The 26,025-nt window shown below is 37.8% G+C and overlaps 1 protein-coding gene across 1 annotated transcript in view; it reads left to right on the plus strand.

Annotated features, from left to right (window-relative positions):
• Positions 1-26,025, plus strand: part of PKHD1 (PKHD1 ciliary IPT domain containing fibrocystin/polyductin) — a 484,394-nt gene that overhangs the window by 262,108 nt on the left and 196,261 nt on the right.

Here is a 26,025-nt window from a genome sequence, read left to right on the forward strand (position 1 = left end):
TAACCTAGCATATCTTCATTAAAAGTGGAATAAGTACTTGTGATGCTGAAAGAAGTTAAAATAATCCACTAGCTGGTTAGTTTTCTTCATGTGTCAGAGAATGAATTTACAGGTCAGAGAATGGATTTACAGGTTCTAGTATCCTTAAGTTGGAAAGACACAGAGGGTATGGAAGAGAACAATTTATTAATGTGTTCTGATGGTTTGCCTTTGTGAATTTTGAAATACAGGACTGAGGAAAAATGTCAAGCTCTTCGGTTGCTATGAATTTTCAAAATTGCAGAGAAGTAGGTTAATCAAATAGAAAAATATCTATCTATGTATCTATTCATCTATCTATCTAGACCTATCTTCCAGTATACACATATATTTTTAAAAAGATGATTTCTTAGATATACAGAAACACACAGTCATACTTACAAAATTCTTCTTATTTAAAAGAGAGTTTTCAAAAGTTCCAGAATATCTCCCTAGCCTGAGAAGGAAATGTTTTTCATAGGACAATTATATTTTCCCCAAAGACCTAATTACATTTATGGTTTAATTTGAACCTCTTAAGATAATAGTGAATAAAAGAAGAAGATCCGTAATGGAAGAACATTTAACCATCTGTGAAGTAATAATAATGATAATGTCAAACATTTACTGAGAACTAACAATGTGCCGGGAACTGTTTTCCATGTACCAACTAATTTAATCCTTACAATAACCTTATGAAATAAGTAACATTATTATCCCCATTTTTACAGATGGAGAAGCAGAGGCCTATGGCAATTAAGTCACTTGGTCGGGGTCCCATGGTTTGCAATTAGGCAGAGTCAGAATTTGAACCCAAGCAGTCTTTCTTCCAGTCCTCATCTTGAACCAATAAAGCACATTCCCTTTCTAAAATGACTACGAGTAAAATAAGAGGGTCACTGTATTCTTTGCTTTATTTGTGTGGCAGAACGAAGGAAGAATGAAACAAGATATACAGGCCACCTTCTTCCCATTGGTGGTGTGTTTGTGTGACTCTGCCCAGAGACACAAGGGCCGGGCGTGAGTGGGCTGACTAGTACAAACGTCAATTATTATTATTATCATCCCGCTTCCCCATCAACCACCTCTCTTCAATGGAGGATGTAACTTTTTGAATAAACAAGCTCATGAGTCATTCCTATGTGAAAAGGAAAAATCTGTTCTGTCTCAGCCATGTCTTTGATTAATCTAGCCAGCGGATTCGCCCTGGGCTATGGTTTTTTCCTACTAAGCAAGCTGCTTCCCCCACCCCATGCAGGAAGCAAGAGAAGCTTTTGAAGGTTGCCAAGCTTTTAGTATCCTTTGGGGTTTTTATGCCAAGCAAGGAGCCATCTTGACCATCTTGCTTGGCCCTGCAGTTGACTGTGTCCACTGTGTGCCCTGGGTCCCGGGATCCCTGGCTTTCTCCACTATCCTTCATTCCTTTGTCTATGGTCAGCTCATAATATCATAGTATGGGCCTGAATTCTCCATGACACTGCTCTTAAATAGCACAAATCAATGCTGGGTGGGGGAAAGGAGGTGGGGCACAGACATTGGATGTAGAGAGGACTTTCCAGTTGACCTTTCAGTGTTATTGTGAGAATCAGAAAAGTTAAGATTTTTAAAACATACACGGTTATTTTTCATTATTTCTCGCTTTCACATGAAAAGACAGGTGAGTGAAAAACAGATATGTAGTATACAAAAAATAAAATCTTTGCTCATTGCCCCTCTCCTGCTCATTGCCCCTCTCCTGTTTTCTAATAACCCCTCTTCTATCTCCAACAAATGACCTGTGATTGATGAGCAATTGAATCCATTGTACCATTCAGATTGCAGGAGCTGCTCTGCCTTACTCTTCCCTTCTGATTTTTGACAGACTGATATTTTGACCTCTGATGGGTCTCTGGATTGAATCTAACTGTGTTTTCTGCTTGTGGTTTTGTCTCTCTCTGAACTCTTCACCTTTTCCTGGCTCCCCTTGTTTCTTTCATTCCTAGCCTTCTTTAAATCAAATAAATTTGTCCACCTGACTGTGGCGCAAAGTAGACGTTCAGTAAGCATCGTTTGGATGAAGTGCATGAACTCATTGCTCCCATCCATAATTCAATAGCAGAAATAAATCTTTGGGTTTGACAGGATTGACACATACCCCTCTAAGATTTTACAGTCTGTGGAAAATAATGTCTTCTCCTTTGAACAGATTCCTAAGAATTATGAAATGATTTTTATGATAATAGTAATGATGGCGATAGTAGCAACTATAACTTGAGTGCTTGGTGTGTGACATGCACTATGCTAAGTATTTTACAAGGATTTTTCTTTTCATATAATTCTCATAACTACTCTATAAGTGGATTCTGTTATTATCCCTGTTTTACAGATGAAAATCTAGAATGCAGAGAGGGTAACCTGCTGAAGTTTTACCCAGCTAGTAAGTAAAGAAGCTGGGCAGGAAATCAGAGAATTTAAATCAGGAGTTCTAATTCTTCATTGTATCTTTCTTTTTTCAAAAAAACTTACCATCCATACCTGCTCTGATATCTCCAAATTAGGCTATATATTATACTGAATTTATGCCCCTCTCTTTACCATCCACGTTCTTCCCTTAACTTCCCGTAATTTGAAATAAAACAAAAATAAAATAAAAAACTACTATTTGTTGAGTATCTACTGTACGTCGGATACACTACTTGAGGCATTTAATCTTATCACACATGCTTGGAAAAACTGGAGATACTTCCCAAAGAGGTATGCAATGCAATGAACCATTGCATTAGAAACATTCTAATGCAATGAACCATTAGTAAACGCATTTGCTTTGCATCTGGTAGCAAATGTAGTTGTAATTCAAATGAACACCCCCTTTCCAGTTCACTTTAGCAAATATTTACCAAACATTCACTGTATTCAAGGCACAGTTCCAGGTGCTCACAATCTGGGAACCCAGTGTCAAGTACCATATAACTGTGACCTCAAACAGCTAGGGATTTAACTGGGTTAATAAAACACACAATGCACAATAATACAACAAATAGCCATAATAAATACTGAATGTGTTTAGAGTCATAGTGTCTCTGGGGTAAAGGTGGCTTCATGGAAGAAGAGGCATTTGAAGTGAATTTTGAAAGATGAGGTAAGAATTAGAGGGGCAGTTATGAGACACAAGGGCATACTGGGGATCCTTCAGGGTATAGGATGAGCTGTCAACTAGGATAAACCTGGGGTTCACATTTGGCTTCTGACATTTACAACAGTGTGACATTGGACAAGCTGTAAACCTTTCTGACCCTTATTTATAACATTAGGGCTATAATTAATATATCATAATGTTAAGAAAGATGAAATGAGATAACATCAGTGCACATGACCACCGCATAGAGTTTTGGCGGTAATGGAATTACAGATGAAAGCTGTGATTTGTAATGTATCAGGTGCTCCTTTCCTTCATTTTTCCATCTGGCTGCCCCTCTTGGCCTCTGGTATTAGCAACGCTTTGTATTTGCTTTCCAATGGCTTATTATTTAATTTTCACAACATCCTTGGGAGCTAAATAGGTAATAACTATTATTACAGTAAAAACCCATTTTTACATAATACGATTTTAATGGAACTGCTGATTTTACAAAATGAAAGTGACTGGTAAAAAAGATTTAAGTGATACTTTTGAACCTCTAATATAATTTTATGGTGTTTTGTGTATTTTAATTCATTAATAAAGGAAACGTGTAGAACATTCCCATCATTATTCAAATAGAATAGCATAATTTTTCAATAAAATTCTTAGAGTAAATTGCCTATTTCCATTTTCTGGGAAATCAATTTTATGGAATGACCTCAGACCCATCCTATTCCATAAAAATAGGACTTTACTGTACTAATAAAAGATATCACTATCTTAAGTATGGTATCATTTTCCTTCAAGGCATTCTATCTTTATGGACATTGGATTTTGAAAGAGCTGTAAATTCTTCTCTGTGGTATTATATAGAGTAAGCTGAGGTAATCATTAAGAATTTGCTCTTGTAGTTTAAGTTCATGATAACTTTGCTTCAACAAATAAGTGTATCTGACTGTCTTTGCTTTCTAAATATTAGAAAAATTGGCCTGAATGCATTCTCAACTTCTTAAGTAGTAGGAACAAGTTCTGCCTTACTATGCAAATCTCAAACCTTCTGTCGAACGGCAAAAGGATCGCTCTAGTTTCTGCTCTATGCCTTGTCCTAAACTGACCCGAGTGGATTTGTGTAAGATGCCTCCAGGGCTTTCTCAGGATTCTGTTTTAAAGGGTTCAAATATGATATTATGTAGCCTCAGCATCTTTGTGTGTTTATGCGTGTGGTAGAATTCACTGTTACATTCTCTATATTACTTTGAACTGTCCTTATTTGAAGCCATGAATGGGAGAGCACTGTTTTTCTTTTATAATAACTCTTCTGTTTGTTCTGATTTTTAATATTCAGTACCTTAAATGCCAGAGAAGCTTGTCAAAGTCATGTGATGTTCAAAGAGGGCAATATAATGCACCTCCTTGTTAAGTTGCAAAACATCATAATAGGTTGGTGATATGAAGCAGGATGATCATAAATCAGAAAGTAATTTTTGAAGGGAGAAACTTCTATAAAATGTTGTGATTATAGAACTATTGACTTCATTCACCTTTTTCTTATCTGAGCTTACATGTAATTCAGTATTTCATACTGAATTATAGCAGAGATGTAGGTCTACAACACCATTTAGAAACCAAACAAATATTGGTGATGTTTCTATAGCTTGTGCAGTTCTCAAATTTTGGTCTTGTACCATTTGGATGGGACATAAAAGCACTAAAGACCGCCGCCCCACTTATTCTGGATTAGCAAGTGGGAGGCGAAGAAATTTAGACTTCAATTACTGGGGTCCTTTTTGTAATATGTGACATCAGAATGGTGACAAGTGGAGTGGGTGTTCTGAAACTGTATCATTACCTGACATACCACCCAGAAACCTAACAACATAAAACACATATTTTATTTTGCTTACAATTTTGTGGGGAAGGGCTGGGCCGAGATGTTCTAATTTGGGTTCTTCCATGCGTTGTAGTTAGATAGTGGCTGGACTGTGGTCATTGAAAGGCTAACCTTGGCTGCCTTTAGATGCCTTTAAGATGGGTCACTCATATGGCTGGGCCTTGATGCTGATTATTGGCTGGGAGCTCAGGACAATCAACTAAGAGGCCTCAGTTCCTCTCCTCATGGGTTTAATTATGGGGCTGCTTGGGCTTCCTCACAACATGATGGCTGGATTCCAAGAAATAGCCTAAGAAAGGGTGTTCCAAAAGTAAGTGGTCCCAGAGACCTATTTGGAAGCCACATGCCTTCTGAGCTGGCTCTGGCAAGCTCAGAATATCATGGCCATAAATTTCTTGGTCAAGCAAGGTCCTGAGGTCCGCCTAGATTTAGGAGAGGAGAATTAGGTTCCACCTCTCAATGGGAGGAATAGCTAAGAATTTGCAGCTGTCTTTAATCTACCTCTGTGTATGTGTTTATGTGTATAAGTATATATGCATGTATGTAATTAAAAGCAGATGTACCTGACTTAATTCAAAAGGTGCTTTAGAGCCTGCTAAATTTGTGCTGTCTTCCCTGCATGAATCAGAAATTACAGAACACCAGGAGACACACTGTTCAAAGGGTTTTTAGTTTCTTTATTTTATTTTATTTTTACCTGTAATGCTTAGTGTTAATTATACCACCTCTTCTCTGCCTGAAAGTGGTATTTGTCAACTCTTCAAACATAATTGGGCCCCCAGTTTGGAACTGCTCACTTTGCAGTGAGAATGGACGATAGTTGTTGGACTGCAACTTGTGGTCAAATGTTTACATGTGTGACCAGAGCCTCTTCTTAGAAGAGAGGGATGTGGTGGGATGAGGAAAGACATGGAGGAAACATATTTTGATCATTTTCTTTCAGGGCACACATTAAAGATCCAGGGAGACAACAGTTGAACTTTCCTTTGACCTTGTTTAGAAAGTGGATGGAAAAGCTGTTCTTTAAGCTACTTTTGACCTAAAATTTTAAATCGACATTATTTTCAAATAAAATACATAAATAAAAGAAAATCTGAAGTCAAAGATGAAAGGATATTTGGAAACTGTCTATTTCTCCTTCCTTTTAGGCAATTTTATCATAGACCTTAGTGAACCTTGCTTTAAGGATGTCAAAGTCATGTCCTCACCACTAGAAGGAAGAACCAGGATTTCAGACTCCACAGAGCAGGTGTTCTCACCAACATTCCTAAGCAGTTTATTTTTGAAATGATGAATGTAAATAAACTTTTCATATACCAAATTGTTTAAAAATATACTATAGAAACTTACAATTTAAAGCAGTCTAAGTATAAAATGCTTTGCTATATGGAGTCCCTTGATGAACTGATTACCTAGTAATTTATTTGTTTTATTTTGAGGTGGATTTACTTATAAATATTAATATATACGTAAATTATAGACACATACAATTGTTGAGTTGGTAGGAAACGTAGTGGCTTTCTAATCCAACTAAAATGAACCATGATAATGCAAGTGTTTTATAAATTGTAAAATGCTATGAAATATGTTAAGATTATTGCCCAAACTTATATTATGTTTTATACCAAAGCTGAGTGAAATTTTAGTCCCCATGCTTCAACCCAGTGTTTTAAGTTGACCTCTAAAATGTATTAGAGGGACTACTATTGCTTTATTTGTTTTGTTCCTAAAATAGGATTGAATTTTGAGATCAAACACTTGGAGGTTAGGGAGTTCCTTCTAGTTGCAATGACCGTGATTCAAATGGATGCTCCCAAATGAATAGCAGCAGTCCCCTAAACTTTCTGATCAAGACCTGTGATACAGTGCTTTTGCCAGGGTGGACAATTAGGAGTTGGAATTAGAAAGAATTTTTCCCCCAACTATATATGCTTTTCTTCATAAAAATGAAATTTTGATTAAAATAACAGTACATTTTCCCTGTGACAAAATAAACATAAAAAATATAAATATATTGAAATAGGTTGAGATTCTTTTTCTAATCTTAATTTGTCCATCTCTGCTTGATTCAATCATGGCATTTGTTTCTGGGCTAATTAGAACTCACTTAGTATCTACTTTTGGGATCCAAAGTCATGTGGACCTTGACACTCTTTATGGCTTGCTAACTTGCTGGAACTAATTCAAGTTTTACTCTAATAGAGGGCTTTTATAAACCTTTTCCTGTTTTCACTCACCTGAGAAACACACTCATTGTCATGGTCTATTAGTGTTAGCTTCATGGATCGTAGTCATTTTCTAGGAGGGGGCGCACGTCCCCAGGATGTGAAGATCATGGGGTGGGAGTAATTGGCAAGCATGAAGTATGTGAGAGACTGGCGTTTTATTTTGGTACCTACTCCCACCTAGAGAATAACTGCTTTTATGATTTCAAATACTCCGTGTCAGTCTTCCAGAGGTGTGACCCTATTGGGCACCTTCTGTTGTAGTCTGTGAGAATTCTAGCAGGTATTTCTGTAAAACACCTATGATGCTTTCCTTCAGTTGCAATAGGTGTTAATTTTTTTTTTTTTTTTTTTTTTGCCACTATAGCAACTTCTTTCCTTACGCAACCTGTACAAACTTTCAGCAGCAGTTTACAACTATTTCTTAAAGAAACTATGCATTACTTTCCCCAGGATTTTAAGTATACTTTGGCCTTAACAATACAAATTACAAGCTATATAGTAGCAGTAAATGCAATGATAGCTGCTATGGAAAAATATAATAAGTGTGATAAACTTGATGGGAAAGCAGAATTGATAGGGCTTAGCAATTTATTGATTGCCAAAAAAAAAAAAAGAAAGAAAAATGAGCCTGAAAAGATGACCAGAACTTTTGCACACAGGTGAATGCGTAGGGGTACCATCAGTAGAAGTAGGGGATGCATGTAAAGGAGTAGGTTTAGCAGGGAGGATAATAAATTCCATTATAGACATATGCTCAGGTTCATGTGCAGATGCCTAGATGGTAACAGGAAATATGGACCAGAAGATTGAAAGGAAGGCCAATTGAGAATCTGGATTGCAATTTGGTAATCCTCAGAATTGACTAAGGAGGTCTTGAGTATTGAATGGGGATTAGGACTCATATGAGAGCTATTGCAGAGAGATATAAGGATTGGGTAGAAGTCAGCATCTTAGGGAAATGCTAATTTAAGTGGCAGGAAGAGATGTCATAGAATGAGTCATCATGAAATCAGAACCAGGACAGTAGAAGGCAAGGCAAGAAAGGAGCAACACCAAGATGATGGAGGTGGTTAACAGTAAATGTTCCAAGGAGTACAAGGAGGATGGTAATTTGGAAATTGCTTGAGAATAAACTATATCCTCTGTGCAGGCTCCCACTAATTAAATGCAAAACCTAATGTAACATCTCTTGCTTGTTTTATAGTTTCACACATCTGGATTATATCAGTGTCTTCAAGGATACACATATCTTTGTTAAAATTAAAAGCCATTACTGCCCATGAGCAGACTTTTAAGTTGGCAGCCAGGTTGTCCCTGGTCACTTTCTGGTTACAATACTGCCAAGTGTTCTAAATTAATAAGCTCAAGTAATAGGTTCAGTTCCACCAAACTGGTTAATGTGTATAGCTCAATCAGCTTGATTTGGAAAACAGAATAGGTTATGTCATTTAAGAAATTGCTGTCAGTCAGGCACGGTGGCTCATGCCTGTAATCCCAGCACTTTGAGAGTCCAAGGCAGGCGGATCACTTGAGGTCAGGAGTTTGAGACCAGCCTGGCCAACGTGGCGAAACTCTATCTCTAGCAAAAATACAAGAATTAACCTGGCGTGGTGGCGTGTACCTGTAATTCCGGCTACTTGGGAGGCTGAGGTATGAGAATCACTTGATCCCAGGAGGCAGAGCTTGCAGTGAGCTGAGATCTTGCCACAACACTCCAGCCTGGGTGACAGACAGAGACTCCGTCTCAAAAACAACAACAACAACAAACAAACAAAAAAAAAACAAAATCACTGAATCACTGTCCTTTCCTAAAAGTAGAGTATTACAAAAACACAACACAATACAAAATATATTTTGTTTTAAAATTTAGGAGATTATGTATAACTCTTAGAATGAATTCAATTCTGGAAGTAAGAATTGAAGTCCATATTATTTAAAACAGGCAACATTACTCTATCAGAGCTCATTGTTTAATTACTTTCAGCTCTGGAATACTGAGAGTGGCATCCATAGGTTTTAATATTTATCTGGGGACATTGATATCAGGAACTAATATCTTTAAAATCATTGGTAAAGGGAATGACCTGCTATCCTGGTTTACCCAGGACTGAGGGTTTCCTGGGACATAGGACTCTCAGTGATAAAACCTGGAAAGTCTGAGGCAAACCAGAATGAGTGGGTCACCCTACTAAGAAATCACCATTAAAGTTTGTGCCAACCCCATATTCTATGATTTGCACTGCAACAAGTTTGCTGAGGGTTAATGAAAATTTCCCCTGATTAAAATGCATAAACATAATTTACCTAGTTTTATTGCCCCAAGAACTTTGTCTCATGGAATTAATATTCTTTGAGGAGTGTTACAGAGGCCTTTCTTACAAAAGAAGGGAACCTGAGTGATTGCATATGTATTTTAACCCCCTGGTTGGGGTTGGGAAGTGCAAGCCAAGCAAGGAGCAGCTGCCCGTGGGAGTTTTTAATGCAGAGCAGGGCTTTTTTCACACGTTCTCATTGAATTACTTCTTTTTCTCTTTATGGTCTGTTTTCCATGTGGATATTTTTTGGAATGTAAAATTAAATAATTCATGATTTCTCAATCAATGGTTTAGGTACAGTTGCCATTTCTTGAGTTGATTATACTCCCTTGAGGGAGCTTTTGGAGTCTCCTCATGTGCAGAGGTTTAGAGATAAGAACTTTGCTGAAGTGACAAGTCTTTATAGGTACAGCAGGCCAGCAGGGGCAGGAGTGGCATCGTTGGCTCATTGCTGACCCTTGGGTTACTACACTATTAAGCAGCTCAAGAGTTCTTAACATTTTGTGTGTCCTAGATCCCTTTGGCAGTCTGGTAAAGCCTAGACCCATTCTCTAAATAATTTTTTGATACATAAAATAAAGTAGAATTATAAAAGAAATCAGTTATATTGATATGGTTGTCAAAATATTAAATAAATAAATATTAAAATAAAATGTGGTAAGCTCCTCTGTTAGAAGGTTGAGTAACAGCACCTAGCACCGATTCTAATAGGTATCATAATTTCCATGTCATTATTGCGGAAATTCTCCAAAAAGGGCTGCCATAAATTTTGTTCCTTCCTGTAAATGCTTGCTGCTCCTTCATGGAGACATGGGGCTTCCTGCCCTCCTCTGGAATCTGGGCTGGCCTTTGTGACTAGATGGACTGATATAGACTGTATTAATAAAATAATGTTCTGGGATTTTGAAGCCTAGGTCACAAGAACACTTGCATTAGAAGATCCTTTTGCCTGGAAGTCTCATTTGCCATTGGGGTGTTTCCTTTGAGAACACACCCCTTAGGCTATGGAAATCCAAATCACATGAAAAGGTCATTTTTGTAGCACTGCTTGGCAGCCCCAGATGGAGATAAGCTGTAGCCAAGAGCCAATCTCAGCTTCCAGCTGTATAAGTGATCTATCTTGGATGTCCAGACCAGTTGAGCCCAATAATGGGTCTGGCTGAGAATTCTGAGGTTTTCTTTATCTGCAAGTACATTCAAAATCTCCTATTTTTATTTTTAGGTCAATGTTACTCAGGATTTCTTATGTCTACTAAATAATGATACTTAGAAGGGACATTCTAATGTTCAGTTCATTAACAGTATATACATAGACACTGGTGGAGCTAATGGTCCAAATGCCATCCAAGAGAGCTAAAAGAGATTAAAACCCCTTGCAAAGCCAAAATTGATTTACATTTATTCCATCACTGCTGTTTGCATGTGTGATATGAAAACAGAGTTCAGAAATCATGCATTTATTGAGCAACTGTTTACTGGGTGCATAACTTATTATGTGCCACTTTGCCTCATATTAAAAATAAAATGATGAGCAAAACAGTTTCAAGACCCACCTGGAACTTACTGCCTAGTGGGGGAGATAGAAATATAATTGCATGTAGTTAAAATGAATATGACAGGCCGGGCGCGGTGGCGTCAAGCCTGTAATCCTAGCGAACCCTTGGCGAGCCGAACGGGGCCAGGCGGGATCGCGAGGGTCAAGGGAGATTCGACGACCCATTCCTGGCCTAACATTGGTGAAACCCGTCTCTACTAAAAACACCAAAAAAACTAGCGCGGCGAGGTGGCGCCTGTAGTCCCAGCCTTAACTCGGGGAGGGCTGAGGCATGAGACATGGCGTTGAACCCGGGACGGCGGAGCTTGGCAGTGAAAGCTGATGGAATCCGCACAGCACTCCAAGCCTGGGTGGGGACGCGGCGAACTCCGTCTCAAAAAAAAAAAAAAAAAAAAAAAAAAAAAATGAATATGACTAACAAATGTGCTATATAGGAAACATTCAGAGAGTGATGAAAGCATATACTGTGGGACCTGGACCTGGACTGGCATAGAAGTAAATTCAATTACAATTCATATTTGAAGGCTGAAAGCAACAATTTAGATATTAACTATAACTAGTAAGAAATTTACCCAGGATTTCTCAAAGTGTTTCCCCTGAAACTAGCTCCTTATAAGCAACACATGGAAAAATAAACAAGTCAAACAAATTTGAAACATTTTGGACTGAGCACAGATAAATACTTTTTTTTTGTTTCTGTTTTTTTTCAAAGCCTCTTATATGACAGTATGGGTTATATAACTTTTGGAGGGGGATATAGTATGGGCTGTTCTCCAGCATGTTTGATCATGCAACACTTTTATTCACAGAGCAGCTTATATGCTGAGGATTCAGGGAAGCCCTTTGAGTACAAAGAGTTCTCACACCTAATTTAACACTCACAACAATTCTGGCAGTTTTAGTGTCCAGGTATTAGGAATTAGGAGTTTAGGTATCCAGGTATTAGGCAGATTAAGTCTTCTGTGAATAACAAAAACCTGAAAATTATTTTTATTAAAAATTATTATTACAGTATGAGGTTGATAGATATGTCAGTTTATATCTCTCTTACATAAAAATCTATTCCATGGTGTCAGGGACTTGGACCCCTTCTACCTTTTTGTCCTCCAGTATCTTTTCTATTTCCAAATTCACTGTGTGACCCATCAGTGTGCTGGAGCACCAGCCATTGCAGCCACATTCCAGGCAGTAGACAGGAGAAAGGATTCTTCTTTTACTTCTCACATGACACTTCTGTTTACATCTTAATGGTGTAAACTTAGCCACATGGCCACTTCTACCTGGAAAGGAAGCTGGGAAATGTAGTCTTTTGGTTAGGTGACAATCTATTCAGCTAAAAATTGGAGTTCTTATTGTTAAGTAAGGATAGAATAAATGCTGGGAAGCAGTTAATGGCCTCCGCCACATTTTTTGTTTTCACATTTTACAGTTGAGGGAAATGATCGCAAGAGGGCATGTCCAAGAAAGAAGCTCAGAGATCACAGAGACAGTAGAGTCAAATCTAGGCCTCTGAATTCCTTGAGTCTGTCTAGTTCATTACACTGTTCCTATTTACACATGTGGGAGGAAATAAAACAGAGCCTTTCGAAAGTGGTGTTATTAAGGGTCATGGTGATATACACAGGTGACACCATTGCAAAGTATATTTTAAGGAAAAAGTATGAATATATGTTTCTTAGAGCATATCTCAGAGGAATTTGGAAATTAGTGGTATTTGATTAACAAACAATTTCAAGCAGTAAGTGACTACCTTTTGTTTTGGCTGCATTATCCAGGCCAGGATTCTGTTTGTTGGGCTGCTGTGCACTCCAGGGCCCGCTCTGTGTCTAATGACTTATCCTTGCTTTTCTTCATTTGTAACATCGGCAATGCTCTGAAAGCCCTGGATCTTGTTTGAAACCATCTGTTTGCCTCTTTATTTACATGATAACGTCACCTGATTGCAATTTAGTGTCTGGATAAAAAACATTGCTCTTACCTAGATTGTGCTGGGTTTTTGTCAGGCTTAATGACAGACAACCCATCTGACTGCATTTTTCAGGCAGCAGTAGTGTGTGGAGAGATGGCGTCTGTAAAGCCCGTGCACGGAGGTGGTGAATGTTCTGCACTGTGCCCAGGCTGGCTGGGCTGTGGTCAGCAGTGCAAATGGCAGGCACTTCTCTGCTGTCTTCCAGAATATTATTGACACCAATGGGGCCTTCTCATCTTTGTTCTCCCTGTGTCCAGGGAAGCTCCAGAAGAGTAGAAGTTCTTTGTATATTTGTTAGAGGAGTGACCGAGTGAGTGAATGAATGGATGGAGGCATGGTGGATTGAATAGAATGCTGATTAAATCCCAGCCGCTCTCATTCATTCATATTGACAGCATAATCAGTGAACGTGTGATGGATCAGCAGGAATGATTGCTGTTGGCATAGTGAGGCTGAATGCCTTGGGGTGTTTGCTCAGGGGACATGGCTGTAGTCCTGAATCAAAACTCTGAAACTGACACACCAGTCCCCTTCCCTCTCTCCTCAGTATATCATAGGGCAGGAAGTAGTGTGTGGCACCTCCTTCTTGAGAAATCTGTGGGGATGGGTGTCTAGAGCAGAGTTTCCTCCCATAAGTTGAGGTATTGATAATTCCAGTCCTCACCACATCATTTTTTTTTCTTACTAAATCCTGTGGAAAAGAGAAGTGGGCAAAATCCTGTGATGGCACACATTTTGTGAATAGGGTTTACATTTAGCAAGATCACCTGTAGTGAGGAAATAGAGACACATACCTTAGGTAGAGTGGTTCCCAAATTGCTGACTTCTAAATGCTCCTGGAGAAAAATGGGAAAATCAACCCCTCAAAAAACAAATGTGTCTCTAAGATTCCAGATATGGGAAAGAACTTCTGGGGCCGAGGCTATCCTGGAAGCCCCATGACTCTCTCTTGCTCCTCAGATAAAACGTCATGCCTCTATCCCTGCCTTCACCCCAGGTTGCTTTTCATGTACTACAAAGAGGATCAAGGGCTTGGTTCACAATTTGTGTTTTCCTTCACCCTCACATTGACCTCAGGGAGCTGAGGGAAGGGTATTTTAAAAGAAAAACCTTAGACAAATTAAATTTAACAGAGTTTAATTGAGCAAAGAACCATTTGCAAATCGGGCAGCCTCCTGAGCCACGGTAGGCTCAAAGAGACTTTCGTGCAGCTATGTGGTGGAAGATTTATGGACAGAAAAAGGAAAGTGATATACAGAAAACAGGAATGCGGTACAGAAATGGCCAGATTGGTTCAGCCTTTGATTGGCTGAAACTCTGTGATGGGTACAAGAGTAGTTTACAGTCTGTTTACATATCCAGTTACATTACAATTCACTACGTACGGAGAAGCCTTTAAGCCAGACTTAAAATATGTAAGGAGGCAGCTTTAGGCTAAACTTGATTTAACAGGTGTAATCTCCCATCCAACTCAACTGCCTCAGCTTCTTATCAACTACACAGCCTACCACAGGTGTGTTACTTCACCACTCTCCTTTATGACTCTCTTTATGTCCGTTCCTCTTCCTTTAGTTGATTTGGTTTAATGAAAGGTGTACTGACATCTACATGCATTTGCACAGAGCACAGAAGCATGGAGGTGTAGATCTGTCTCAGCTGTCTAAGTTAGTAGGGGGCTTCCAACATAGGTTTGAACGATGACTTACTGAAGAACAAATAGAAAATATCAAAACCTTTATTTTTCCTTAATCTATTCCTTGAACATTTTCTTTTTGCATATGTTTTATTATGTAGATAATATTTATTACATTAGTATTGCAGTACATATTTGTAATTAGCAATTTATTAATATGTTTATGAGAAAGTAAATCATATTGGGAATATATGGTTAAAATTTTACCCTTTCAGAAAAGGAATATTTGGCATTTACTTGAGTTTTAATATCATATTAGTGTTTATTTACTGCAGCAAGCATCCTCTTTTAAAGACATGTTAATAAAATATGTGCTATGTATGCTATACGTGATCATATATGTATATATATATTTTTTGAGACGGAGTCTCGTTCTGTCACCCAGGCTGGGGTGCAGTGGCATGATCTTGGCTCACTGCAACCTCCGCCTCCCGGATTCATGCAATTCTCCTGCCTCAGCCTCCTGAGTAGCTGGGATTACAGGAGTATACCATCACACCTGGCTAATTTTTTGTGTATTTTCAGTGAAGACAGGGTTTCACTATGTTGGCCAGACAGGTCTCGAACTCCTGACCTTGTGATCCACCCGCCTCGGCCTCCCAAAGTGTTGGGATTAGAGGCGTGAGCCACCGCACCCAGCCTGTATATGGTTTTACAAAAGATTTAAAAACCAAGTGGCAAAATATAAAGTGAGAAATTTTACTTTAGGAACCAGAGCTAAGGCTAGACTATGAATTTGAAATAATTTTTTTTTTCTTATTTTGTTGGAAATAGGTTATCCTTTACAGAAACCCAATTTTCAAAATCAGCAGGCTTTAATTTTTCTGAGGCCTTGGTCTTGGATATGGATGTTGCATGATACTTGGGGGCTTCCTGAAGCTTTCAGAGTCAATTTCAAACGTATTTGTTTGGACTGCAGAGTCCTTTGTGATCTGGCCTCATTGTCTGCTGTTCTCCTGCGTGCATTGTTGCCCAGTTACACTTATCTAATCACTATTCTTGGATGGAATCGACTGTCTTTTCCAGTTATTTTTACTTGCTCTTCTTACTACCTGTAAGTTTGTTCACTTCTCCTTTCTTTTCCTTTCTCTCCTTCCCCACCCTAAACCTCTCTTTCAGCTTGTTTATTTTTGTCCTTTAACACTCAACTTGCTGTCACCTCTTCTAGAAACTGTCCCTGAATCCTCATTTGATTTAATTCTCCTTCCGCCGGGTTCCTACAACACCTTGGATATATTTCTATCATATACCCTTATTCTGTAAATATTACTTACTTTTATGTCAGCTTGAGAACAGAGGTTATGTCTTATTTGACTTTTTATATCTCTAATGCAAAGCAGATGATTTGACTTATAGCCACAACAAACGCTAGAGTAAATAATTGAAAGAGTGAGATGCAGTCACTGACTAGTCCCTACTAAAGTCCCTACTAAAGTATTTCCAGGACTTTTGGGAAACTAAAGGGGGAGATGTCACTGTGTCACTGTCATACTGAGAATCTTGGCAAACAAAGGATGGATGGAGGGTGACCATTCCCTAAGAACCTTAGCAACTGACAAGGAGGTGCTGATTTTCTCTGGAAGACCTGGTGGTCTGCTGCCAAACTCAATCTGGGAATCATTCTACATTAGCATTTATTTATTTAGAATCCCTGGGCCAGAAATGTACTCTCTGTGAGATGCGCTTCCCTGCAGGTAAGAAGATATACTATGCAAGCAGGAGATGGGTTCATTCCTCTTCTTGATGACATTCTCTGAACTCCAGTATTCCCAGTAGGCACCTCTCATTTCCTGTCTCCCCTGGTGAGCCGGTGGCCTTTCATTCAAGCTCCTGCACACAGTTTGCCTCCTCCCTCCTCCCACACCTTCCACCTGAGCAGTTGACGGGCCTCCTGTGGCTCAGCACCTGAGGAGCTGATGGGCCTGGTGTGGCTTGCCAATCAGGAGTTTAGAGCTCTCTGGGGATTTACTGCCTTCCCAGCCTGCAGGCCTCCCGTGGCTCAGCATCAAGGTGCCTGACACACCTCCTGTGGTTTTAGCTAGTGAGCAGCTTGTGGATCTTCTGTTTGCTGTGAAATGGTTTCAGAGGTTACCTTTTACTCATTTGTATAGTGTGGATGCACCTGTTTTTGTTTGTTTTCTTTTTTGGTGAAACTATAAAAGAAAGAGTGTAAAGGAGTAAACATTGATGCAGGCTTAGAGCTACGACACTGGCTACTGTGAGGAAGCCCAAGTTTTGCTGTTTGCAGTGCAAGGCCTAAATCCCAGTATGGTGAGGAAATCATTCGTGACTGAGAGAATTGTAGAGTAACTCTTCTTGGCTCCTACTGTACCTACCTGGCATTTAATGATATCTTGCAAGTCTGAATGAATTAAGAATGTTTCTAATACTTCTTAAATTAACTTATTCATCTGAAAGCCACTGAGGGAAAGCTTTAGGCAGAGCAAGCTGGACCCTAGTTCAAGTGGAACAGGAAGGAAATGGTTAAAGGATTTTAAACTGCTACAGGGGGCTTTTACATTTTTCTGGGAAAGCAGCAGCTTGCATGGAAATCACAGCTTTTATACATTAAGTATGGTTATGAGTCTTTTCCCCAAAGCTGTGTGAGAAATGTGGACTTTTTTTTTTCTCCCCAAAGGAAATAGAGAATCAGGACCAAAGACTCATGTAGCTTTATGCCTAGGTTTTTCAGGTAGCAAAGAGAAGGGAAAGGCTTGTTCTTAGAAAATATAGTATTTTATTAATAACATAGTTTTTGCCACCCCATGCTTAGTACAAGCCTCACCCAGAGAGGAAAACTTTAACCACAGCACTTATAAGCTCTACTCTTCCAATGTCTTGTCTTTTCCTATCCTATTTCTACAATCTCCCATCACGGTCAAGCCCAAATCACATTGCATTAATAAGAACCATACCAGAATTTCAGTTCCAAGCACTGCACTTATTTTTTCAAGATCTGAGGTTACTTGAATACTAGTGGTCAGAAGTTAGAATCAGAAGGCCATAAAATATTGCCAGTAAAAAATAATGTAGGAAATAGTAGAGATATTCACATTTATTTTTTTGAGTCAGAAAAAGTAATAAGTTATATAAATATAAGGCCATAGAAGACTATGGCATGTTGAAGAAATATCAGATCCTTCATTTAAAATAGGAACAGTTATTATAGAGTATGGTGATAACAGTGGTAGCACTAGCAACAATGTACCCATTATTATAATAACATGAGTTCAGTTTTTTAAATGTTCCAAGCATGGTATTAAATATTTATTTTATCTCACTAAAGCTTTGTAAATATAGTATGACATTGGCACCATGTTTGACACACTATGAAATCAAGATTGAGAGTAGTTCTGTTGATAAAAAAGCCAAACTCTGCAAAATATTTGAAGAGATTTACTTTGAGCTGAATATGAGGACCATGTCCTGTGACACAGCCTCAGGAGATCCTGAGAACTTGTGCCCAAGGTGGTTGGGTTACGGCTTGTTTTTTTATGTTTTAGGGAGACATAAGACATCAATGAATACATGTCAGGTATACACTGGTTTGGTCTGGAAAGGTGGGACAACTTGAAGTGGGAAGCAGGCTTACAGGTCATAGGTAGATTCAAAGATTTTCTGACTGGCAATTGGTTGAAAGAGTTAAATTATTATCTAAAAACCTGGAATCAATAGAAAGGAGTGTCAGGGTTAAGATAAGGGGTTGTGGACACTAAGGTTCTTATTATGAAGATGAAGTCTTTAGGTGACTACCCTTAGAGGTAATAGATGGCAAATATTTCCTATTCAGAGATTTATAAGGTGCTAGACTCTCAGCTAATCTCTTCAGGATCTATAAAGGACCTGGAAATGGAATGTGAGTCTCTAAAGAATGTAAATTTCCCCCATAAGAGACAGCTTTGTATAGCCATTTCAAAATATGACAGACAAATATATTTTGGGATAAAATACTTTGATACTTTTAGGACCTGCTATCTGTCATGTGATGCTATACTAGAGTCAGGTTGGAATTTAGTAACTTTTGCTCCAAAATAGTCTGTCAGTGTTAATATATCTGTTTTAAGGTTTATGCTGGTCGGTTGTACCTAAATTCCAAAGGGAGGAATGTATAATGAGGTATGTCTGATGACCACTCCTTCCAATTGTGGCCTGAGATAGTTTTTTCAGGTTTTTTGGAATCTCCTTGGCCGAGAGGAGGATCCATTCAGTTCGTTGGGAGACTTAGAATTTTTATTGTATTTTATTTTGGTTTCTTAACTTTATTTTGTTTCTTAAACTTTAGCATGCATAAAAATCAATGGAAATGTTTTAAAATTACTAGTGATCTATATTTTGAACCAACTCTGCAAATGGTACTGAAACTGAAGTAGGGTGTCTGTGGACTTACTAGCTAGGTTTGTGAAAAACCCTAGCTTAGAGGATAAATAATATTCCCTGGGTCCCACAGCTAGAAAGTGAACGAGCCGGATGTAAATCCAGGTGTGTCTCATTCCTGCTGCTCTCTCCATGCTGGCCTCCATGTTGGAATCCTCACATCACCCTGTGAGGCACTATTACTGTCTCTCTTTATCAGGTAGGTGGCAAGCTGAGAAACAGAGATCATAAAACTGATTGATAGAGGGAAATTTTCAACCCAATAGTTTGACTCTAGAACTCTTATATGCCATGCTAAGATATTCCTTAATTCAGCAATGAAAAACATATGTTCTAAGTATTCATATGTGACTTCCAAAAAGTTAGGTATATATTCAAAATACTATCATATCAGTAATGACAAATCTACTGCATCCTTTTAAATGACTGTGTAGTTACCCAGAGTAGGAATGCGATATAATTTATTGAATTACCATCTTACTGGTGAACACAAATTTTCCCCCCAATTTTTCCACTTTTATAAACAATACAACAACAAAAATATTTATGCCTCATTGTACAAGTGGGAGAAGATTTTCAGGTCAGTTGATCTTAAAGTGAATTCGTAGCCTACCTACAGCTGAGATCACCCAGGTTACTTCTTTAAAACTGTAAAACATACCTTAAAGGAACACATAATCACCATATTATAAACTCTTTCAGAACCTGGAGAAAAATAAAAATCTTCCTAATTCATTCTTAAAGCTATAGGATTGATTATAAAATTAGATAAAGGTGGCACAAAGAAGAAAATTAAAGGCTAATCTCATTGATATTGAAGAGAAGTCTTACCAAATCAAATGTACCTATGCTTTCAAAGAATCACAAATTATAGTTAAATAGAATTTAATCCCAGGAATGCAAGGATAGTTCTAGAACCTCAGGAAAAAAATCTAACATAATTCAGTAAGACAAAATTAGAAGTCTCTCTCTCTTCCCCCAAGATCGTACTTTCTTTTTATAATAATGAAGCACAATATTCAGTATATAAAGAGCCAAGAATAACTAAATAAGCTTTATTCTCTTTCTTCCCCTTGTCACATGCAGTGCCAACCTCTGCCTATACTACTCTGTCACTTTATCTGAGTAAGGGCTTCTTAAATATTCAGACTGTCCAAGGTTCCAGGGCACGTCAGGGCCATGGGAAAGTGTTGCATATTTTAGGGGGCTGAGGGTAAGTGAGCAGAGAAAACTATTCCTAGGGCAGTGGGGCAGAGAGAAGGATGGTATTAGTGGGTTGAAGAAGGAGAAGATGAACCAAAACAGAAATTAATAGGCTTATTATGGTTCCTAATCACAAGTCTTGGAAAACTTGGGATACTGAGGGTAAAATTTCTCTCTTATAGAAGCATCTGAAGCAAAGAAATTTGAAATCTAACCAGACATTTAAAACAAGATTTTTGAAGGCATTTCATGTTTTTTATTGTTGTTTTTTTTTGGTGTAAAAAATATGCTGTCTTCCTCTTGAATGTGGCATAGAGTATTTGCATCCCTTGGTAAAGGGCAAAAGTTAATAATTACAGTATGTTAAACTCCTCTGCTTCCCATTAGAAGAAAAAGTGTTTACATGGTAATATCAAGTGGATTTTGTAGGGTGTTTTCCAAGACCCCAAATTAATTTTTTAAAATGCATTTGATAAATTTCTATCTGTTAATACTCAACAACAATTTATTATTATAGAAATAGGGGAATTTCTCCTAACTGGATATAAGGTGTTTATAAGAAGTCCATAGGAAATATTATAATTAACTGTGAAAGGTTAATTTCATTCCTGTTAGTGTCAGGAACAAAACATGAATGCCTACTCTTATTTCTATTACTGGAGATACCAGACAATGCAATAGTACATGAAAAAATTAGGATAGAAAGCACAGACACTTGAAAGAAGCAGGGAAACAATTACTGGTAAGCCTACATATTTTTTTTTTCTAGAAAAATACAAGATATTTAAGTAAAATGGCTGGCAACAACACTAGCATGCAATGAACAATAGCATTCCTGTATAATAGCAATCACCAATTAGAAAATGTAATAGACAAAAGATTCCACTTTTGATAGAAAAAGATAAAATACCTAGATATAAACAAAAAATTCATATGTCATGTGAAGAAAAATCCCCTGAAAACCTTGCTAAATAGGTGGAATGCCATACAAATACAGGAAGACACAATGATGCAAAGATTCTCCCCCACATGGATTTGTAAATTCAAGTAAGCTTAGTTAAAATTGCATTTAGAATTAAAAAAATTAGAAAGTGAGAAGCTGATTCTAATATTTTTAGGAAAAGCAAATATACAACTGGCAAGGATTTTAAAAACAGATTATTTTGGGGAGGGTTGGTCTAGATAAAACAGGTATGATATTGTCATAGGAAGAGGTAGGAGAGGAAAGTGAATGAGACAAAATAGAGTCCAGAAACAGACCCATGGATATAACAGAATGTACTTAGTAATTAAGATGGTGTTTCAGAACAGTGGGAAAAGACTACACTTCAGTAAATTATGTTGGAATAGTTGTCTACCCTTACGCTAAAAAAAATTCTGTTGTGTTCTCAAGTCATGCCATGCCAGATGAACTAGAGTCTTATATTAAATATAAAGGAATCAAAAGGAAATACAAGAAACTATTTTTGTATGCTTCTAAAATATTCTGTATTTCTAAAGTGTGTTTGGGAATATGCTTAAGCTAATTTTCCATTTGCTTTATTTTGTATCTTTGAGTATTAGCTCTTGGGATATTGAATTGATTATTGATTATTCAGTATATCTCTTTGATAGTTTTCTGATTTTCTTTGTGTTTATAATACTTTGTTTGCCTTCCCATAATTCCATATTTCAGGAAGTTGTCTGTAGTGATTATGGACCAGTGGCAACAGGGAGAACTTTCTAGAGAGTAATCTATGCAAGATAATGAAGTTTGATCTTGTCCTAATATTAACTTAGCAAGCAACAACTGAAGTCAGAATAAATTGAAACATCACACTGAACTCCAATTCCAGTGGCAGAGTCAAATTTTGCCTAGATCCACAGACATTCAACAGTGTGAAGCATTCCACAAATACCCAAAAGTAAAAATTGCAAATATGAAGATAAAATGAGAAGAGAACATTACATATCCAAATGTAAATTAAGAGACATTAGAAACAGGAAGTTGAAGCCAGGTCAAATAAGAAGTCTGCACAGCTTATTCTCTTTCTCGTATTTCTTATATTGCTGTCAGCAGAAAAAAAATTACATGTCTGACAAGGACTGAAAGACACACACACATGCAAATGTGTATGTGTGTGTGAGAGATTCTTTTTTAATATGTATTTCAAATAAAATTATGGCTAGTCTCTACTTTTAATTTTAATTCAGTTTTTAAAGAGATTTTAAAGTAGTGTATTTACTTTGTTCAAAATTCAAAGGGAAAAAGATTGCTCATTGAAAATTTTCCCTTCACCCATGTCTTCCAGCCAGCCGGTTTTATTTCCTGAAGATGACAGTGTTACTGGTTCCTTCCTTTGGTATCTCTTCAAAGATATTCTATGCTGCATATGCAAAAATTAAAAAATATATATATTTATTTTTATTCACTTCCTTTGTATAAATATTACAAACTGTACACTATGTGTGCCTTGCTTTAAAAGCTATAATTATTCCATGTAATTATTCCATATTAGTACAGAAAGATATGATTATTCCATATTAGTACAAAATGTACTTTAATTTTTAAGCGATTTATTGAGATATAATTCACATACCATAAAATTCATCCATTTAAAGTGTACAATTTGTGGTTTTTACAGAGACATGCAATTACTGCAGTTAATTTTGGAACATTTGATTACCCCCCAAAGAAATCCCATACTCCTTAGGCTATAACTCCCTAGTCCACAATCTTCCCCAGTCACAGGCAACCATTAATCTACTTTCCATCTCTACAGATTTTCCTACTCTAGACATTTCATATAAAATGAATCATACAGTGAAGTTTCTCACCCTGCATAATGTTCTCAAGTTTCATCCATGTTGTAGTATAGAACTAGTCTCTATTTGAGAATGAATGGATGACTACAAGACCCCATATGTAAAATACATGCTTGGCTTGATATATGGATGTCTAGATGCATGTGCCTTAATTTCATTAATTTTTTAATGTATTTATACAGCAGTCACTCATTCTTATGTATTAGTTCTCATTAGTTACTTTAAAAAGAATCCTGTTCAGATGGTGTTAAGGTAATAAAGTTTTCTAAGTAGACATTAAGCCAAATGCTCATATAGATGGATATATATATATATCCATCTGTGTTGCCCAGGCTGGAGTGCAATGGCATGATCTTGGCTCACTGCAACCTCTGCCTCCCAGGTTCAAGCAATTCTCCTGCCTCCCAAGTAGCTGGGATTACAGGCATCCACTACCATGCCCAGCTAATATTTTGTATTTTTTTAGTAGAGAAGTAGAGAAGGGGTTTCACCATGTTGGCCAAACTGGTCTCGAACTCCTGACCTCAGGTGATCAACCCGTCTCGGCCTCCCAAAGTGCTGGGATTACAGGCATGAGCCACCATGCCCAGCCAGATAGATATATTTTTACACACAGAGTTTTATAGTAGAGATCATCCCTGATCTCTATTGGTTATTAGCAGGTGGAGTCCAATGTTAACATGATACGATTTAGAGGTGAACTGAGAGTGTGACCCAAGTTCATAGTCTTTTGCAGGGTGTTTTAGGTATCCTCAGGCTCCACTTTAAAGAAGACAAGTGTATATAAATTGCAGCATCCCTTATCTTCTCTTTCTTTCCTCCTGTTATAACAAAGTGTTTTACCTTCTCCCAAAGATAATCCCACCTGATATTCTCTGCATCTTAATGCTGTTATTCCTTTTCAAATACTTCAGTCCATACTTGTGTCCTTCCTTTCTCTTTCTTGTCTGCAGTCTTTCCCTCTCTATATGACGTCTCCTATCAGTGAACACATTTTTTGAATGCTCCATATGATTTTAAAAATTCCCTTGAATTAAAATAAATTCTTGATTCTTCTCATTCTGTCTTGGTGATTTTTGGAGAACATACATTTTCTAGTTGTGAAGCTATTGATAGCACTTGAACTCATAAAAATGTTTTTTTCTTTTCCCAAGGATTAGACCTATATGTCTAATTGCGCACTTGAAATCTGCACTGTGATGAGGTACAGGTATCTTAAACCAAAATAATTCAGAGAGAATCCTCTATTTCTGCTCTCTCCCTGCCAAGCCTGCCATTGCCAGTAGCCAACTTGCTCTTCTTCCAGCTTTCCCATTCCAGTACATGGCACCATCTTCCACTCCCAATTGCTCAGGGTTGTTCTTGACACTTTATCCAGTCCTGGCTATTCTGCTTCTTGAGTATTACTCAAATATGTGTTTTTAAATCTCCTCTCTCACCACCCTAATATATGCATCATGGCCTCTTGGGTGAACCACTAGAATGTCTCTTAATTATTATTCTCCTGCTATGCTTACCCTCATCTACTCCATTCTCCCCCATTGCAGCCAGAGCACTCTTTTTTTAAAAAATTATTTTTTATTTTCTATAGGTTATTGGGTAGCCATATGTAGAAAGCTGAAATTTGATACCTGCCTTACACCTTATACAGAGAACTCTTTTTCTTTTCTTTCTTTCTTTCTTTTTTTTTTTTTGAGACGGAGTCTTGCTCTGTCGCCCAGGCTGGAGTGCAGTGGCCAGATCTCAGCTCACTGCAAGCTCCGCCTCCTGGGTTCATGCCGTTCTCCTGCCTCAGCCTCCCGAGTAACTGGGACTACAGGCGCCCGCCACCTCGCCCGGCTAGTTTTTTTGTATTTTTTAGTAGAGACGGAGTTTCACCGTGTTAGCCAGGATGGTCTCGATCTCCTGACCTTGTGATCCGCCCGTCTCGGCCTCCCAAAGTGCTGGGATTACAGGCTTGAGCCACTGCGCCTGGCCCAGAGAACTCTTAAAAATATGAGTTGGCTGTGTAATTTCCCTCTTTAATTTCCCCTTAGTGGCTTACTTTCATTCTGAAGATGAAAATCTCATAGTTTTTACATAGCCTCCAAAGTCCTTCCTGATCCGCTCTCTTGCCCACCTTTCCAGCCCTGCTTCTTACCTCTGTCTTCCAGATTCAGCAATGTGGGCATTCCTGTTGCTTTTCAGTCTTTTTTAAAAAATATAATTTCAACTTTTCATTTAGATTCAGTGTTTGGTTACATGAGTAAGTTATTTAGTGGAGTAAGTTATTTAGTCGTGATTTGTGAGATTTTGGTGCACCCGTCACCCGAGCAATATACACTGCACCGTATTTGTAGTCTTTTATTCCCTCAACCCTCACACCTTTCCCCCAAAGTCCATTGTATTATTCTTATGCCATTGTGTCCTCATAGCTTAGCTCCCACATATCAGTGAGAACATACAGTGTTTGGTTTTCCTTTCCTGAGTTACTTCACGTAGAATATATGTATATATGCCACAGTTTCTTTATCCACTCATTGATTGATGGGCATTTGGATTGGTTCCACGATTTTGCAATTGCAAACTGTGATGCTATAAACATGCGTGTGCAAGTATCTTTTTTGTATAATGACTTATTTTCCACTGGGTAGATAACCAGTGGTGAGATTGCTAGATAAAATGGCAGTTCTACTTTTGGTTCTTTTATTTTTCTAGTTTTATTTTATTTTGTCTGTTTATTTATTTATTTATTTATTTATTTATTTATTTATTTATACTTTAAGTTCTAGGGTACATGTGCACAATGTGCAGGTTTGTTACATATGTATACATGTGCCATGTTGGTGTGCTGCACCCATTAACTCGTCATTTATATTACGTATTTCTCCTAGT

Source organism: Rhinopithecus bieti, unplaced genomic scaffold, assembly GCF_001698545.2.
Source record: "Rhinopithecus bieti isolate Rb0 unplaced genomic scaffold, ASM169854v2 scaffold_31531, whole genome shotgun sequence".
Lineage (NCBI taxonomy): Eukaryota > Metazoa > Chordata > Mammalia > Primates > Cercopithecidae > Rhinopithecus > Rhinopithecus bieti.